Source organism: Ostrinia furnacalis, unplaced genomic scaffold, assembly GCF_004193835.3.
Source record: "Ostrinia furnacalis isolate ACB-3 unplaced genomic scaffold, ASM419383v2 OfSCF7387, whole genome shotgun sequence".
Lineage (NCBI taxonomy): Eukaryota > Metazoa > Arthropoda > Insecta > Lepidoptera > Crambidae > Ostrinia > Ostrinia furnacalis.
This window is the reverse complement of record NW_021137626.1, coordinates 418,030-436,188: the sequence shown is the minus strand read 5'-3', so window position 1 is coordinate 436,188 and position 18,159 is coordinate 418,030. Positions and strand designations below refer to the sequence as shown.

The 18,159-nt window shown below is 35.3% G+C and overlaps 1 protein-coding gene across 1 annotated transcript in view; it reads right to left on the bottom strand.

Annotated features, from left to right (window-relative positions):
• The window catches only part of Rbp6 (RNA-binding protein 6), a 291,681-nt gene that overhangs the window by 18,584 nt on the left and 254,938 nt on the right, over nt 1-18,159 (bottom strand). The gene's annotated exons all lie outside the window — the stretch shown is intronic.

Below are 18,159 nucleotides of genomic sequence, written 5' to 3'. Positions count from 1 at the left end.
GTTAAAAATATTTATTTTGTGTAACTGGGTCTTACATTGTCAAAAACCTTATTCGACAATAGCGAAGGTCTATTGGTTTGTCCTCAACTTTATCAAGAACTTATGAACAAGTTCGACGTTTTGACACATTTTCTACATAAAATCTGTCAAAACATCAAACTATTTTTATTCTGCAAAGTTCTTTACAGATACATTTGCCCCAAAGCGCTACAAAAACTTTGAAGACGTATTTTACAAATTATAACATAAAAATTACAAAATCTAATTTAGCTATCAAGGTAAAATGGTTACGTAAAGATTATTCACACCGATGTTAATATTTCAAACAAGTAAATTGAATAATAACACAGCGATTTTCAGTAAGCGGGCGCTGGGCATCGGTTGGCGGGCGATAAATAATAAAAGCCTTCTCCACTTTAGGACTTGCAAAAATCACAATTTATAGAGCATTTTAATTTCACTTAGCCGATCCATATTTTACATGTGGCGGCGCACCCAACCGTTCTCCGGACTCGAATTAATACTAAATTGAAATTGTAAAAATGGAAATACAATTTTCCCCTTGTAGCGCAGCTCGCTACCTACAGGTGTTGCCAGAAATGTGTTATAATAACATCTTCCTTGATATTTCTGAGTGGGTTCCGAGGAATGGACAAGATAGAGCGGTATGTGGACTTTATTTCTAAGACAATATTAGTGAAGCTTTAGATTTTTTAATATTTAAATTCTTGTATTGTAAGTCTCTCCATTTTGCGCTCAATTAGAATAAATTTTATAGGCTAGCTAACTATACACTTTTTATTATTAAAATAATCCTAGGTATCTTTAGTATTTTTGAAATCATGAATGAGATTGAGTATAAATCAAATTGGTACCGCAAGATTTACGCCACTGTCTTACATTCCCCGAAAATAATGTTACAAGCGTCTCTATAAACAATCGTAACTGCTTAACAGGGAACCTATTAAATCAGCTCAAGTCTTCACAAGATTCATAGCTTAATACACTCGCATCTCATACTTGTACACGAAAACGTGTAGCGGGAGAGCGCTCGTGTATGGAAATTGAAAATAACGAGGGACTCCGTTCACACCGCACGGGCCGACTGTGTGGGGCTTGTCCACCCAAATCCGACCCCCCAATGTCCACCCAATAACCCCTATCTCCTCCGATATCTTCGCGATATGCGGAGCAGGGGAGCTCTAATAAGATTGGATGCGTTGCATCCACGAGTGGAGAGGCCCTTTACCGAATGGAGTTACGTCCTACTTATCTTTAAGGGGACGTGCCTTATTTTCTTCGTTTTTTTGATGGTACAACTCAATTCTCTTTTGAAAAATGTGGTAATAAGCTTATGGTGTTTGATGTTTTTCAATTCGTTGACGATGAAATTTGATTTCAAGATAATTATAAATTGATTAAACCATTTGTCCTAACGAGTTTGTACTCATATTTTAAAATTGTTTGTTTCAAAATTGTTGCAGATACTAGAAAACTCTAACCCTACCACTGCTTTGGAGCAGTTTTGTTGAGAAGAAGCAGCGCAAGAAACTCAGTCTATCAGAATAACCTCATATAATACCTAATATACCTCAGTAACAAAAACGAAGCACGAATGCCTTCAAAATGTGTTAAGAACCACAAAGCGCAGGTGCATTGCATTAACTGAAGTCCAGTCATTATTAATCAACCACTGATGATACACTGGTGCCTGTACTCCTGGCCCTCGGTTGCAGAATTGGCTTAACCGGCTCAACTGGTCGGCTGACCGCGCGCACCTAATTTATGTATGACGCGATTTTGATAGCGTAAGTTATACTGTAACTGTAACCACTGGTTAAAGGACTAGGTTTTGCCTGCGACTTTATTTGATGCTTAAGTTCTACATTTTCTTTTCAGTCAGTTATCACGGTGACTTGTGGTTTAAGTAATATGTATTGTTCAAGTATGATGGCAGTACATCAGAACTATGCATTTTTGTCGCAAAATTGCTCCTATTACAACAGTATAAGAGACCTCAGTGCTTAGCTGGATGTGCTGCTGTCTGTACACACTTATTTTACGAGATTTCACTCTTAGCTTCAGTTGCACCTCGTTAATTTTAACGGTAACTGTAACCGTTGTTTTTGTATTGAGTTTGACAGACTTGAGTTACAGTTAACGTAAGATGGTGGAACCCATCTTACACTACAACTCCTTTTAACATTTCACATCAAGTTTAACACTGTGTCATCTTATGTAATACGTAATAAGAGTGATTTTGCTGTACGTAGTACATGAGATATTCAGGCAATTGGATATTGCCTCTGATATCATAATACCTTATTCCTGGATACGGTATATACAAGGAAATTGATTTTGAAACCGATTGGTAAGCCGATACGGTCTGATTTTGAGATCGCTAATTAACAGGCCATGTGTATGATCTGCTTATGATTTAGGATAGCATGCTTTAGATTTTAAATTGAAAAGAAACAAAGATCAATACTAACCAGAAAGTTATTTGACTTCTTAACATTACATTTTTTCTGAAAAAAAAAGCTACGGGAATATAATTATGAAATAAAAAAACGGGAACACATTTTTCAAGAAAAGAGCATTTAAAAATAACTGGTTTAATCCAAAAACAATTAATCTGCAGCAATAGAACACCTGCAGTTCAATTTTCCTAGAACTATCATCGAAAATTAAAAGTCAATAACAGCCTTACCAAACAAAACGATCGCCAACTTTGTTTGCCTCGCTTTGTTTATTCCGATGTTAATTGCATGTAACACAATAGTGCTATTTGAAATAAGCCCATTGTTTTGCGCGGATTTAGGCCGAACTATCGGAATGAGCCCGATAATCCAGTCGGGTATTGTTTGGACAAAACTCTAAGAAAATAAATAAACGAGGCGAGCCCCTAAACCGCAATGTCAGGAACAAATAGCGGTAACTCCCGTATTCATTGCTCATGGCTGCAGGCCGGGTGGAACCGATAGCAATTACGCCGGAATTAATATCACGCCCCAAATGTTGCGAGCATTTATACGTATCGAGTGCAATACTGTCTCCTTTATTAGTCCCTGGGACAAATGCCACAGTAATTCCACCCTTATTCCGTCGATTATCGACTTTCTTATTTAATCTTGACGGCAATTAATGATAGGTCGCGCGCGGACAAACCGGCTTTGGCAGCTATGGATGCCTTTTCGATAATTGCAACTCATTGCAGGATTCGGTTAGGCCAAACAAATCACTGCCGAGGCCCATTGTTAAATCCACCTGATTAATTAAATTACAACTACTGATTAATTAATGCGGATTTAATGTGTTTCTGTTTTTATTAGGTTTATTATTGCCAGTTTACATTTCGTATGCTAATTCAAGGCCGCGAGTGTAGGAGGCAAATTCTCTCTTTACATGTGCAAATGAATCCGACAGGGTCATGGATCTTGCAATGGAGACCAAATGACCTAATGATAATGATACTGTTTCATATTTGACATTGCATCAGTCCATTTTATATTCAAATTCCAAACTAATCATATGGGAAATGCTAGAACGCGATAAATCACAGCGCATAAGTATGTAGCGTACAGCGTAAATCCGCAACGAAATTAAGTAATCCAATAATTAATCTAAATGGACCGTACAGCCGAATGGTTCAAAACAATCAGCTCTGCCGCAAAATATACGCATTAAATGAAGTGAATGGCTGCCTCCAGGGATCCCTGATAAATTAAATTGATTAGAATCCCGGTCGATGCGGCCGTCGATGTAGCGCCGGGCAAATATAAAGAGAGATGAAAAATAACGCGTCCGCTCGCTTACAATTCTGTACAGACCACTTAGGCGGATAATTTCTCTTGTATTTTGGCCTACTTAACCCCCACTTCACGATTAAAGTAGTATAGTATATTTTATCGTCTTTAGGTGAAAGGTATTTTGGAGTTAGATTTGGGGTTTCTCAGTTTAGTTCATTATCGTTCATCTTTTAAGGCTGCAGTGCTATATTTGGAAAAAAATATTTGAAAAATTAATATTTCTTTAATTTTTCAGAAGGAATGAAATGTTAAGCTAAGCTTTTGTATAAATTAATCCTACTTTTTTCATAATATTATTTTATCAATAATAATAATACTTTACCTATTAAACGATAAAATAAAATTTATGAAGAAAAGCTTTCATCTTATAGCACATGCTTATCTAGATTAAATAATTATCAATGTTTATGGGTGATTAAACGTTTATACGTTGGAATACAATTCCACAAAACCATAGATTTCCTCATGTTATCAATGACTGCCAAGCACCAGTATCAGGCGCACCCTCTCGTTGTTTATGGTTAAGATTGAGTTGGGGAAAGAAGAGATCCGCAGTGAAAAAGTCCAACTATTTTAGCTCCATAAAGGTCTACTTACGACCCTCGTTTTTCCGTAAATTTAATAAAAATAATTTCTAAAATTTGATGGAGTAAACTATTAGAAAATCAAAATCAAAATTAGTATTTTGGCATTTAAGAACGTCAAAGAAAATTAAAAAAAGGTAGCCCATAATTTCTTCGATCCATGAACAATGTAATGATGTTACACACCGCTCGGGTGTGTAACATCATTTTCATCAAACACATCTTTACGCTCTTAAATTGTCTAAGAAGCAAAGCTACGCAATTTAGAAATAGCAAGCTAAAATTTTTGCTCATAAATTAAAAACGGGGACCACAAAGTGGTCACCGGGAGCTCAATGTACGGAAACCGTATACTTGGCCCGTAACTCCGGAACGGGCAAGCTCGATACGGCGATTAAAATTAAAGCCGAATTTAGACCGCCTAATCTCGTCGTTGCGTCGCCCGATTGCATTTTGTGAGCTGACGCAAATAAAGATAAAAAATGGGGAGCATTTTGTTCAGGATAATACAGGACCCTTAATGAACCATAAAGTTACTTTCTTGGGTTTTAAATTGGGTTCAGAGTGGGTCTTGTAGTTTTTAAAAGTTAAGACCTACACTGTTAAAGCCTTCATATTTGAGGTTTTTTTTAGGTGTAGGCAAGGTTTCAGTATTTTTTTCAAACGCAATCAATCTGCAACGTTCTCAAGCTAAATAAAGAAGATGACGAATCAGCAGCAATTTGTCTAAAAGAATCAATTCTAAATATGCAGCTGTAGGTTAGGGTGATATTTTATATGTGCTTGCCGTAATAAATGAAACTCTACTTTTAGATACAGATACATGCAGATAATTCTTTCCGGGAAATTCTCAAACAACCAAACCTTCCGACTTAACCGACGTTAAATCAAAACTAACACCAAAGGATCCAAAACTAAAACGACAATAGACCAAAATTTCGTGTCATGACAACCTAGGTATCTATCGTGCCAAGATGGTGGCTTGAAGGGGGCGACCCACTGTCGCTGTTTCGGCTTATCGGTTGCAACACAGGCCCTGTTTATTTACGGCCAACCTACTAGCCTAGTGTGGAGTGTAGACTAGTACATTCGACTTGAATTTGTGTTAGTTCCAACTTGCGAGGTTTGGAGTAATATCGCACTCCGTATTGCTTTCTAGCGTTTGATAAGCGTGTGTTTGCTCGCGACGAAGAGACATATTGTAATGAGCAATCGCATGCCATTTATTACGCAAATTTCTGCAGTGGGAGTTAACGTACTTTGCATTCATATGCAACTCATTATGACGTTTATCTTATTAAATGTCTGTATTCAAGTTCCTACTGAAACTGAAAATAATGATGACGTGATTAATAAATAGAAAGGTTTTAGAGAAATTAAGAACGTTAACCAATGACGTAGTCCCAAGCAGGAGCTTGTATTAGAGCTTGTATTAGACCAAAATACCAGCAACAAATAAGTACATGTAGGTACTATTAAACCTCTTTCTTATTTTACTGAAATTATTCCCCACGGAATTCAATCCAGCAACTTGAAATGAGCTTTTGACCCCACGTGCAAATGTATGTGCACGTGCATCGAAAAAATGATAAAAATTAAGATTGTATTTTCTTATTACAATTTTTTAAACATTGATATTATGAAACTAAACTTATCAATTTCCAAGCGCTACACACAAATCCCTTTGAATCTTAAATTGATTTTCATCTAAAAACCTTTCAATTCCATTTATTACCAAGATACCACTACAGGCAACCCAAACAATCGCAACAAGATATCCCTTTTGCGCAGCTTTTGCCGATTAATAAATAATTACCGACATAGCAGAATGCGGGTAGACGTAAATTTGATTACGTAATTTCCAACCACCTGCTGGTTGACCGGCTCATTAAAATAATGTAATTTTGTACTAAAACCAGTCGATGGTGAGCTTGCTAAGGGATCAAAGAATTAATCTGTTCATTATTCAAATAGCACATTTTGTCATCTGTTAATTAGGTGTTTTAATTAAAATTTAATTAAGGGCACGTTATAAGCAGCTCTATCAATCATGGGTTACTAATAATAGCACTTGTAATTTTCCAGACCTTTCAGAAAACAATCCAATTTAATAAAACGTCATTTATTATTATACGATATTGATTGAAATGAATTCAATTTTATAGGTACGGTACTGGGTTTCAGTCACGAATTTAGACGAAGGCCCGTAGTACAAAACGAGACACACAAAATTCTAAATATCAAATTATATTTTTCGTGCTTATGTTTAAGGTCATATTGAGGTGAGTTACATAATACGGATTATGAAGCCTGTTACGAAAGGACGTTCAAAATTTGATTCAATCTCCAGAATAGGCTATGTGCAATAGGGATTATGACTGGGTAATGAAATCGAAATTCTATTTAGTCCGTCAGAGAGATAATAAAAAAATATTGGACACGCATTTTTTTTTGTTTTTCATAATCGAATCATTACAGTATTATATTGAGTTGAAATGTCGCGAGACGTCACTTTTGAGTAAAAAATCTACTCAAAATCGAGTCTAATATTTTATAATTATCTGTCTGACGAACAAATAATTGAAATTTTGTCATCTAGCCTATTATTATTATTAGCCTAACATTGACAAAATTCAATCAAATATAAGCTTAATTCATTCTTGAAATAGAATCAAGATTCCAGCATCGTTTCATAATCCAAGTAGGTACAGCTTAGTAATACGACTTGAGCTGCACTCAAGAAGTTTCTTCGTAACGACAATCAGTTTTCGCGGAGTCAGTGGTTTATTCGGAAACGAAGCAAATGGCGTCCGGCCAACATTAGTGCAACAAGCCTCATACTACAACTCATCGTATATTATTTGTTTACAGTCTGCATCGAGCATTGTTTGCCGAATGAGTACAAGGATACCGCGATAGAGGCCATTGTGTACTTAGTTAATAATTACATAAGCCACGTCCATATTCTCGCCTATTGATTATGCATTCCGCTATTTGCGGACATGTACGTTGTCATATCAATACCAAAGCGTGCACTAAAAGAGAGGCTTTGTTGTAGATAAGGGCCAAATCTTCGATAAATAGCTGTTTATCTTAGAATGCATAATATTTCTGAAGAAAATTACTTGGATTGCTCTTGGAAAAATAGTCACTTCTGAGTGTTTTATTAAGAGATTTAGATTTCATCAAGAAACTACATAAATGTAGAGTCAGAAGGCCTATCTCGATATTCAAAATCTAAATTAGTAACCAATGCTTCTAACAGTTCATCATCATCATCAACATTTCAGCCATAGGACATCCACTGCTGAACATAGGCCTCCCCAATGTTTTCCATGTTGATCGTTTGGTAGCGGCCTGCGTCCAGCGCTAACAGTTACTTAATAGGTTTTATCTAAATATCGAAGCCTTCAGAAATCGGCTGGCCAGGGTGGTGAGTGTAGGCTAAATCCTCCATTTACTCCTGTTACCTAATTTAGAAGGGGTATTTTTCTCCTGTAGTGCAGAATAAATGACCTGATGTTAATGACGATCGAAATCCACACAATCCACACGACAAAAAAAAGTCGAATTTAATATGAAATGAAAATTATTACTTTTAAGCATTGATACATTATTACAATGAGAGTTATCAAAACGTTCGCGACCGCAAAACAAACGTACCGATGTGAAGGTGAAATTTTAATTAAATGAAAATATGTCCCATCAGTGGATTGTTTTAATATTTGCATTACACTACTTATTTATTTCGGCCGATGTGGCGAAATATTCCCACAAGTGTTATTAATGTTAATTATTACGAATTTTCGTGTCCCGAAATTAACAAGATGATAATTTAAACTGTGACGTCAGAAGAATGAGTTAATAGTGTTTACGTAAAAATTCGGGATTATGTGTTTAATAATTTAATGCCAGCAGTGATTAATTAAATAAATACTTAAAGGCGTGCTATAAATTTATATGAATGAGCTAGCAGGCTTAACTACAAAGAAGTCTTCAAAGTTTTGGAATAAGAAAACATAAGTGGGATTTTTTTTTGTTATTTTTAGCAATCAAAGAAATAATCAAAAAATGTTTTGCATAAGCAAGCAGCAAATAATATAATATTTAAATAATTACTTTGACTTTTTTTGCTCTATCAATTGGCTGCCATTTATATTAATTGGGGCTAATACATTACCAAACTAAATAATATTCACATTACAAAACTTCACTATTTAACGAGATGATAATGCCTTTTTAATATTGATAACATTCTGGGAACGATACATCATACTCGCACGAGACACGCATAATATACGTATGTGACGTAATTAATTTGTGGCATGTAACGCAAAGCTCCGCCGTAGATTAATGGATAGTAATTATTGCAAACGCACCCACTAGTGATGTGACGGACGATTTTTGGTATTGAGTATCTGTGAAATACTTGAGATGATTGATGCTGACCATTTTTGTTCTAAATGGCTACATTAAAAGAAAATTTTTTGAGTTTTTTTTTAATAGAATGGTGTTTTTATGTGAAATATTATGCTATAAGTTGATAACAATTATCTGGTATAGTTTCTGTGATCTATACTTTATCGAGTACTCTGTGAAATACTTGAGATGATTGATGCTGACAATTTTTTGTTCTAAATGGCTACAATAAAAGAAAACCTTTTAAGTTTCTTTTAATAAAATAGTGTTTTTATGTGAATTATTATTTCAATAAAGTAAAAGTATATAAATTACAAGTTGATAATAATTATCTGGTTTATTTTCTGTTTAAACTATAACTTTTTCGGAGATAATTAAATGAAAAACTTCACGAAAAAAATTTTTCTTCTTACAATATTTTTCAAATATTTTGAATTCAGATACTAAGGTCCAGAACAGACGGTGAAACGCAACTGCAACGAAACTGCAACTTTCTAATGATTCTGATGAATAAAACTGAAAGTTTCAAACTGGTCGCGTCATGTGTGGTCTCTCAACGGACGCTATGGCAGAAACTGAGATGCAACTCAAAAGTAACTAGCAGTTGCAGTTTCGTTGCAGTTGCGTTTCACCGTCTGTTCTGGGCCTTATTCGTAAAATGAACAGTTTAGGTATATTGGTAATTATGTTCGTCTGTAGAAGTATTTTTAATGTATCCAACAAGTTACAAATAATTGATTAAAGCGAACGAACACATAGAAAAAGGCTAAATAAAAGCTTGTAAATAATATCATCCCACTTCCAACTACACAGAGATTGCGTACTTCGGTAGTCCTCGTACAATAATACTCGAGTCCGGGTGTACTCTACACGTCTCTAGCTGGACCCAATCGGATTGTTTGTTATTCTTTACGTTTGAAATTAATTAAGTTTGTGGATTACATTAATATTGTATCCGCGTTAATACTATTTACCGTAATAGCCGGTGATTGTGAAAGATATTTGATTTGCAGCTGTTTGTCGTTTAAATTGTAACTAATTAAAATGAGTGAAGTTTACACACAATATACGAGTAAATACCTACATAAATGTAGAGTTTTGGGGACTGTGAAAGGTTTTTATGAATATCTAATAGACTAATATATGAGTAACAGCCAAGGATAGATAAATATTTGCGTTCAATCAAATTTTCAACTTGATTGAACGCAAATATTTATCTATTTGTAACTTATTTTTAGCAAAATATGTATGCTTCGTATTTTGGTGAATAAATCAGTCTCATAGGTATGTACTTTAAGAATGCTTATTGCAAATAAGGAATTTCTATTTTATCTCGAACATTTGTTAACATTTTTGGACAAAAGTTTTCAGAAAATAAAATAGTAACAATACCGAACAGGGTCTTCCTCGTACAAACATAACAAATAAAATAACAAAACGGCGTTTTGTCAGTGCTCCACACTCACTTGAAGTTGATGAATGACCCTAATATTATTTTTAGGTCGGAATATTCCGCTTTTTTCTTCGCATTTATTAGCCATTATGGCGGACACTGTGCTTGATAAAGGCACATGACGGCATCTCTATTTTCTTTTGTACGTAGAATTTACATGGATTTATTTATATGTATGTCTGGTTGACACAGTGGTTGAGAAATCGGCTACTGCGCCAATAGTCGCAGGTTTGAAAACCGTAGAAAACAAATATTTGGGTGCATGTGTATTACTTTAGAGCCCAGTTTTTTTATTCATAGTTAAAATAACAAATGGTTAAATTTTGCTACTAATGGTTAAATATTAACAAAATGTTAACTAATAGTTAAAAAATGTACTAAAAGTCAAGCTAACCATTGTTCGAAAAACATTTTTTCTGATATTTAACCACTTGTCATTTGACATCTGTCAAATTTGACCATTGGTTACTTTAACTACGAATCAAAAAACCGGGCCTAAGATACTATTTATTTATTTATTTTATTTATTATTCATTATTGAGCAATTACATATTTGATCCAAATAGCGTCCTAAATCCTCTTTAGGTTTGTCTAGACGCTATTGTTCTCTATACAAATAAAAACAAACGTTTTAGTATAAGCATTCACAACACTTTCAAATATTATACAAAACATTATTTTAGCGAGTGCGCACTACGATGACGAAAGACTCGACGTTCTAACGTTTGCCTAAAGCTTCGGCCACGTACCTAAGTTCGGTCTTTTAGAAAGACTCCTTCCTCATGATTCACTATCTATTGGTGAATTCTGCTTAAAAATTCGTTCAGCACTTTTTTGAGAATAGATAGACAGACTGTCTGTCTGTCACAGACAACTTTGTTTTTATAAATGTAGTGTAAGTAATATCTACAAGGGTTATGTAGCACCAATACATGGTTCAAGTTACCTTAATCTCTTTGTAATTCTGGTAGTCAAAGTTTTCAGCTTGTTAATCATGAAAGCTTGCTACAATCTTTTAATGAACCCCAAATTCAATTACCATTTTCGAGTCCAAAACACTATCTAAATCGCGCCTCTAAGGCCGGCGACACCGCTGCAGCATTATTCCGTTCGCAAAATACATTAGGCAATAGTTGGCCATTAAGGGTATTATTTGACCAAGCAGAGGTGGCGTGCCGGACGGCAGTTTTGCCCGTACAAAATTTACACTGGGATAGTACAGATACTGCCAGACGGAGCGATATTAAAACGTCTGCGGGTATTGTGCAGGAAACTAACTGGGACCGTTTAGTACACTGATTCTCAAATGACATGCCAACGCCCTTTTTGGATGGGGATTAAGCTGGGTCTGAGATATTTTAACGATTTGGCAGTTTGGAGAAGTTTTTATTTTTATTGTGAATCCTCTTTTGTTTGTTAAATTGTGTTTCCAGAAAAAAATAAGTTTGAAATCAGTAACAATGGCACATTTTTAAAACTTTTATTAATAATGCTATTTACCGGGCATGTAATGATGAGCTGCAGCAATGTATCAATTGTCTACCCTTTACTTGCTACAGCATCTATGCTTAGATCATTGGCTTCATCAGAATTGTAGAGAATGCACATTAAATGATAGTTTAAAGCGTTTTGGCTAAATTACAAATAACTTGAAAAATCGATCTGCCTAAGTTTACCATACAAATGTAAGAAAGAAAGAAAGAAAGAAAAAAATTTGGCGCATAAAAATAGAGAAACAATAAATTAGCACAATAAAAAATAACAATAATAATACGTATTAGGTCTATGAAATAAGGCGATGTGCCAGAAAGGACGCCCACTCAGTATATCCAGCCAGCTAAATGCATGGATTTTCACTTTATTACACTGATTTTCAGTGGACGCCTTGGGCTTATGCTGCGTTATAAAACAAAAAAAAAGATAATAATTAAATGTCAATGTCACAATAATTAAAAATATATCGCACCTTTCCGTAGAACAAGGGCACAATTGCACTTTTTGCAATTTTACAGGAGAGCTATTTTAATATTTTTATTGGATTTAATATGGTCTAGCTCTGATAATATTCCTGTAAGGACCACTTTATTATTCTACCGAAGGTGCGATATGTAGAATGAAAGCACTTGAATATAATGGAGAAAAATAAAATTTAAAACTTAAAATATACCTAATGGAGAAAACTAAGCGTTTTATAAATATTGCAAATTTTACGACAAGGTATCATGCTAGCGTTTTTGAATTTACAGACAAAACTTTGGGAACCAAAGGTCCATTCCGAGACCCTCAACCCTGGCAGCGAAGATAAAAGTTTATGAGTTATACATAAAACGATTTTCAAATCATATTTATGAGTGTCATCCGAACATCTGCAATGGCTAGTTCGCGGGAAATTGAAACCGTCGAGTGCATAACGTTTTCACGAACGATTCAAGTTAGTATTGTGTCCAGGACACCGTGAACGATGCGCTTTTTGCAATGGTCAGCGGATCCGGCCAACTTTATTGTTATGTTTTGTGTCCTTCGGTGTCTTTTGTGGGGATGTTTGCGCACTTATATTGCTGAACTTTGCGCGTTATCTGATGAAGATACAGATGTAACGATACGGAATGCAGCTTAGCTGCAACAGTGTCCAAACAACGGCTGATTGCGTCTGAGTTTACGTAGGGATAATCTCAATATAATTTGGTGGAGCTGGAATAAGCCGCGGCTAAACAAACCCGCTAGACCACTACGGTCCAGGAATTTTAATGAATCCTAATTCTGATTGATGAAACGAAATTGAAATGCCAAGCATTGAAGTATCTATCCAGAGTAGGTTAATGGACTATGCAAAGTTCTTTACTTGTTGGTTTAAATGAACATTTTGAACAATTTATTTGTAATGATTCAACCTTTTTCTAACAGAAGTAAAGATAGAAGCCACCCAGGATCTTACAGAAGTTAATCAACCAACTTAACTTAGGTTCTTTCCAAAAGTCAACTCTACAGACGGTCTGTAAGACGCAGACAACAATTCCAGTTTAAACGACTACACTGATTAGGAACAAGCCCCGCTGAAAGTTTTAGATGTAAAGAGACCGATTAAATAGTGCAGTAAGAAAATTTACCCTTACCCACTGCAATAGCCGAGTCAGCGAAACTTGAGTGCAATTTAATTTGCATCGTGAACAAAATAAAAGCGTCAGCGGGTAATAAAGTAACGTATATCATGTTGGGGCATCTATTCTTACTAATAATATTATTAAAGGGGTAAGTACCAAACTATGTATGTCTGTCAATAATGTTTTCAAGTTTTAGCCGTTGAAATATTTTTATGAACTTGGTTGCAAATGTTGTAATTGAACCTTGGAAAAGGATAATAAATGCTTTAGTGCATTAAGTTCGCCTTATGTACAAATTTATTTTGGCATTAAAGTTTAAATAAATAAATAAATAACGGACATCAGTCTCCAAAGTTTTTTATTTAGGATTTAGGTTAGAAATCAAATAGGTAGAATAGTCGCTCTACTAAAATACAATATTTTTTTCGGCTACTTTTTTAATAATTCCCTAAAATTACCCTAGATGAAATGGTTCATATCCACACAGTTTTGTAAAATGTTCCTAAGGTATCATACTTAAATACGCACACAGAGTAGCCCTTAATAAACAGGAGTGCATAATTAAAAGCCACGAACTTGCATTGTCAATACCCAACCGAGTTGCAGTACTTCCAGGAAACCACAGATCCCGCAACCCGTACATAAGAAAGTTGCATTGCTGTGGCCGAGTCAGCTAAACTTGAGTGCAATTAAATTTGCATCGCGGCCAAAATAAAGGCGTCAGCGGATAATGACGCTGCATAAGTCAGCCACAGACTAACGCGCAGAAGGGACAATTAAACAGTATTCAAAGAGAGCTCGCAGTTAAAACAAGATAATAACTGGTGAACTGGCTACTTGATGGTGTTTAACGGAACGCGGTAACATTTTAATTTTTAATTTCCCGGCAGTTTGATCTAATGGATAGGTTAGGTTATAAAAATAAGACGTATTACAATGCAATGACACGATTATTTGTAACTTATAACTTACTAACTTATAGAATTTCAGATATTAGGTGGAAAATAGTCGAAATAAGCTGATTTTCTGAACACATAGTTCATGACATAATCCTCGCTACATCCACTGCACCGTCACGCTCCGCAAGTCAAAGTTTTCTGTTGCAACTAAAACGTTCCTTAAAATGCATTAATCATACTATCCCATCCCATTTTAAAACCAGACTTTCATCTTTATCCCGGCATCTTAAAGTTTATAATGGCATGTGTTTATCATTGCGTGAGCATGGGCACAGAATATTTTATACGCCCCCACCACATGTTTTGCATTCTCTTCGCGTCACTAAGTTTCTATTAAGAAAACGACAAAATTCATTACGCAGACGTCAACAAGAATTTCACCCAATTAAAAACAAGCCCGAAATACGAAGACAATCCAGTTTGAGTATACTCACAATCATACTAATATTAACCATGAAAAGCCATCGCTGAAAATGGGACGCTCCTTTAATTTTCTCGAAATCACCCGAGCTCGATCTCGGTTTTAATTCGACAAGGAGAAGAGCTAGCAATCAAAAGAACTAACGGCGGCTTCAACGAGGCATTTCCATACGCGAGGGGGGCTTTGCAAACGGCACAGTATTAGTTCGCAACTGATTACATTCCGCCCCCTGCAAACGACTCACAATGAAGTACCGAATAAACTTCATTACGCCAAGTTAAGCATGGGAAATTATATGAAGGAATTATCTACGAATGACGTCGGCACGTACATACGAACACTTCGCGATTACGGCCTAAGGCGGTAGGACGTGTCGCGTTCACCCTTCGCCGTTTACTTTCACGGGTGACCCGGGCTCAGCCATTTTAATTATTTCTTCGACGTTTCCTGTAATGTAACTTGTTAAAATAACATGATTTACCTTATTCTGAGTTTGTACTAGAATGATTAAACATACTATTGCTTCCTTTTAGCTTCAATGAATGAAATAAAATGGAAAAGACAGTATACCTACGTAGATTAGAAGTTTCTAGTATGGCTTCAGGTTTACAACTAGCTTTCAGTTTGAAATATGCTAACACAATACTGAGCATCATAAGACGATAGAACTGGCTTAAATAGGATGACATTGGGAGAAAAAAATGTAGGTGTATTTTCAACATACGAGTAAGGAACACCATAAATTTTTCATTTTGTCGGATACATAAACTTGTAGGTTTCTAAAATACCTATTAGCTTTTTGGTAATCGTTTGATTTAAGGCGATTAGAGTCCTCAATGACCTTGGGCGTTTGACCTTCACGCCGCGCGAAACACCCGCGCACCCCGCACGAAAACTCCGATTTGACACCGATCAAAATTACACGGGCATAGGTAGATACAGAATAGAAGCTCTTTTTTCATGACATTACTGCCTATTATTTTAAACTTGAATTGTTCCTGTAGCATAATAAATTGCCGTTCGAATTTCGATTGCAAATCGAACTATCGATTGTTTCATACGTTCACTTAACACGGAATACGCAATAAGCCAACTTGTTTGGCCAGCAGGTCGATGTTAAGCAGATTTTTCGCTTTGTAAAACCGGTTTCGGGTGCTCTGGACTGCTCAGTCCCTTGTGAAAAGTAAATAGTGGCCTGGCAGAGGGCTTCGAGAGATCTAAATCAGTCTTTGTCTCGTTCAGTTCGTGCTAAACGCTATTCTTTTGTGAGATTTTCCATCTTTGCGGACGTCGGAGGATTGTATTGGACGTTGGAATTGAAGACCGCTGCATTTTCCAAACGTTATGTGGAGCTATTTTCATTCATATTACTCGTACTGGTACCTATACACATTTGTAGCATCTGATACTGGTTTATTGGGAGGGCTGTTCGGCGTTGTATCGTGATGAAAAATTGAAGGACTGCCTGGAAAAGGAATGGTGATGTGGTTTTTCATTCCAAATCTACTTACCCTTTTTCATATTGAAACATGAAAAAGGGTAGATTTGTAAAATGTTTGCTTCATTTTATAATATTTTAGGCTTGAACTTTGACAATCACGTATTTTTTGTCACAATTAAAAATATACCCATACATATCAATAGATTTAACAATATTCTCACGAACATTATATCAAACTTCCTTCCTTCTCCCATAAAATACCACAGGAATAAATCAAGTTTGTTCCCCATTAATCAATCCTACTTAATCAAGATAATCTGTTGTCTAATTGCTCCATATACGTTTCGCAACTTCGGTAGGATTAGCTGAACATTTTCGGATTGCAGTGTACTTAATTGTACGTTAAATAATAAAATTAATTGTTTTATATTCGCTTTCTTATTTTACAATACAATCTTTTTTATTTAATAAATAAATAATAAATAAATAAATAAATAAATCTTTGGACAATTTCACACAGCGCCAGCTAACCCCAAAGTAAGCAACTTAATGCTTGTGTTAATAATATCACAAAAATAAACCTAATTAAGCGAACTATCATTAATGAAGTGATATGCATTTATTTTTAAAAGAAAGAGCTAAAGAAATTATTTTGATACCATAGAGACAGTTCAGTAACTGTTTTGAAAGATTTTTTTTTTTTTAATTTCTAAGTCCCACTGACGCAAGCTCAAAATGAAAAAAACATTAATTTATTTACTAGCATTTCACATATTGTTTTCAGTATTACTTAGAGTATTTTTATACTAGGTAAGTGATATTGTAATTGATGGTATGGTAATTGATATTTATCTCCACAAATACTAAAACTTCTCTACGCACGGCGTTTAACTGCACCCCTAACTTTATCAAGAGCAAATGACGTCTACCGAAATGGGAATAAACCTGCTCCTATCGTGTTTGTACAAAATAAGTTTTAATTAATGGATTGGTACTTGGAGACGAGGCTTCAGGGAGGGATCCAGTAACTTGTCAAATGGACGTCAGAGCCCTTTGTGACCTCAGGGCTTATTTATATGGAGTGAAAAATAACCAGGCGTCGTAATTTTTAGGTACAACCTAATGGAAAAGGAGAGGCATGGACGTACGCAGTTAGGTTATTAACTAAAGAATGAGGTGGCGTTTTCTGGGCACAATACTGAGCCCCGGAATTGGTTGTGGCTTGCTCGTATAAATAGAGTTTAGTTAAATTAGTTATAGCTTTTTTCGGTATACATTGAATAAAAAGGAAATTAAACATCATATACAGTTTATCGGTGTACTAGTAAACTCAAAATGGAGAGTCCAAACACCTGTAATTATATTACCAAACCAATACGAGTGCATTATATTTCTTTACAAAATAAAAATTTTAATCTGAAAAAAAAAACATACACTCGAATTGAGAACCTCCTCCTTTTTTGAAGTCGGTTACAAAGTAAAATGCATGACGTATGCCTTTACAGAAAAATAGTCATTATTATTTCATACATTCAAATAAAAGCTCATAACAGAAATTAAATATCTAAGTTCAATCATTTTCTTTCTTTATTATCTTAACTAATACAAGGTCGCAATGTTTACATCTCACCTAATAACAAAATATTAGTTAAGCTCACATTGTCACAATGTACCTACGAGTATTCGGAAAACACACGGCGTCACGGTAAACGACAATGGCACAAAACCAATACCTTCAACTCGGAACGAGCGCAGAACACAAGAAAAACAATTTGCCGACATAACTAATAACAGGAAGTCACATCGTTATTCACAAGTGAATGGTACCTCCACAATCTCCCGCTCCTCTCCTGTTAATGAATGAAATAATTTTGCCAAAATACTTCGAAGAGACGGGACACACGCCTCGGGAATTTTTCAATTTGCTACTGACATAATGTAATAAGAGTTACACCGTGAAGATGCCGGCGTA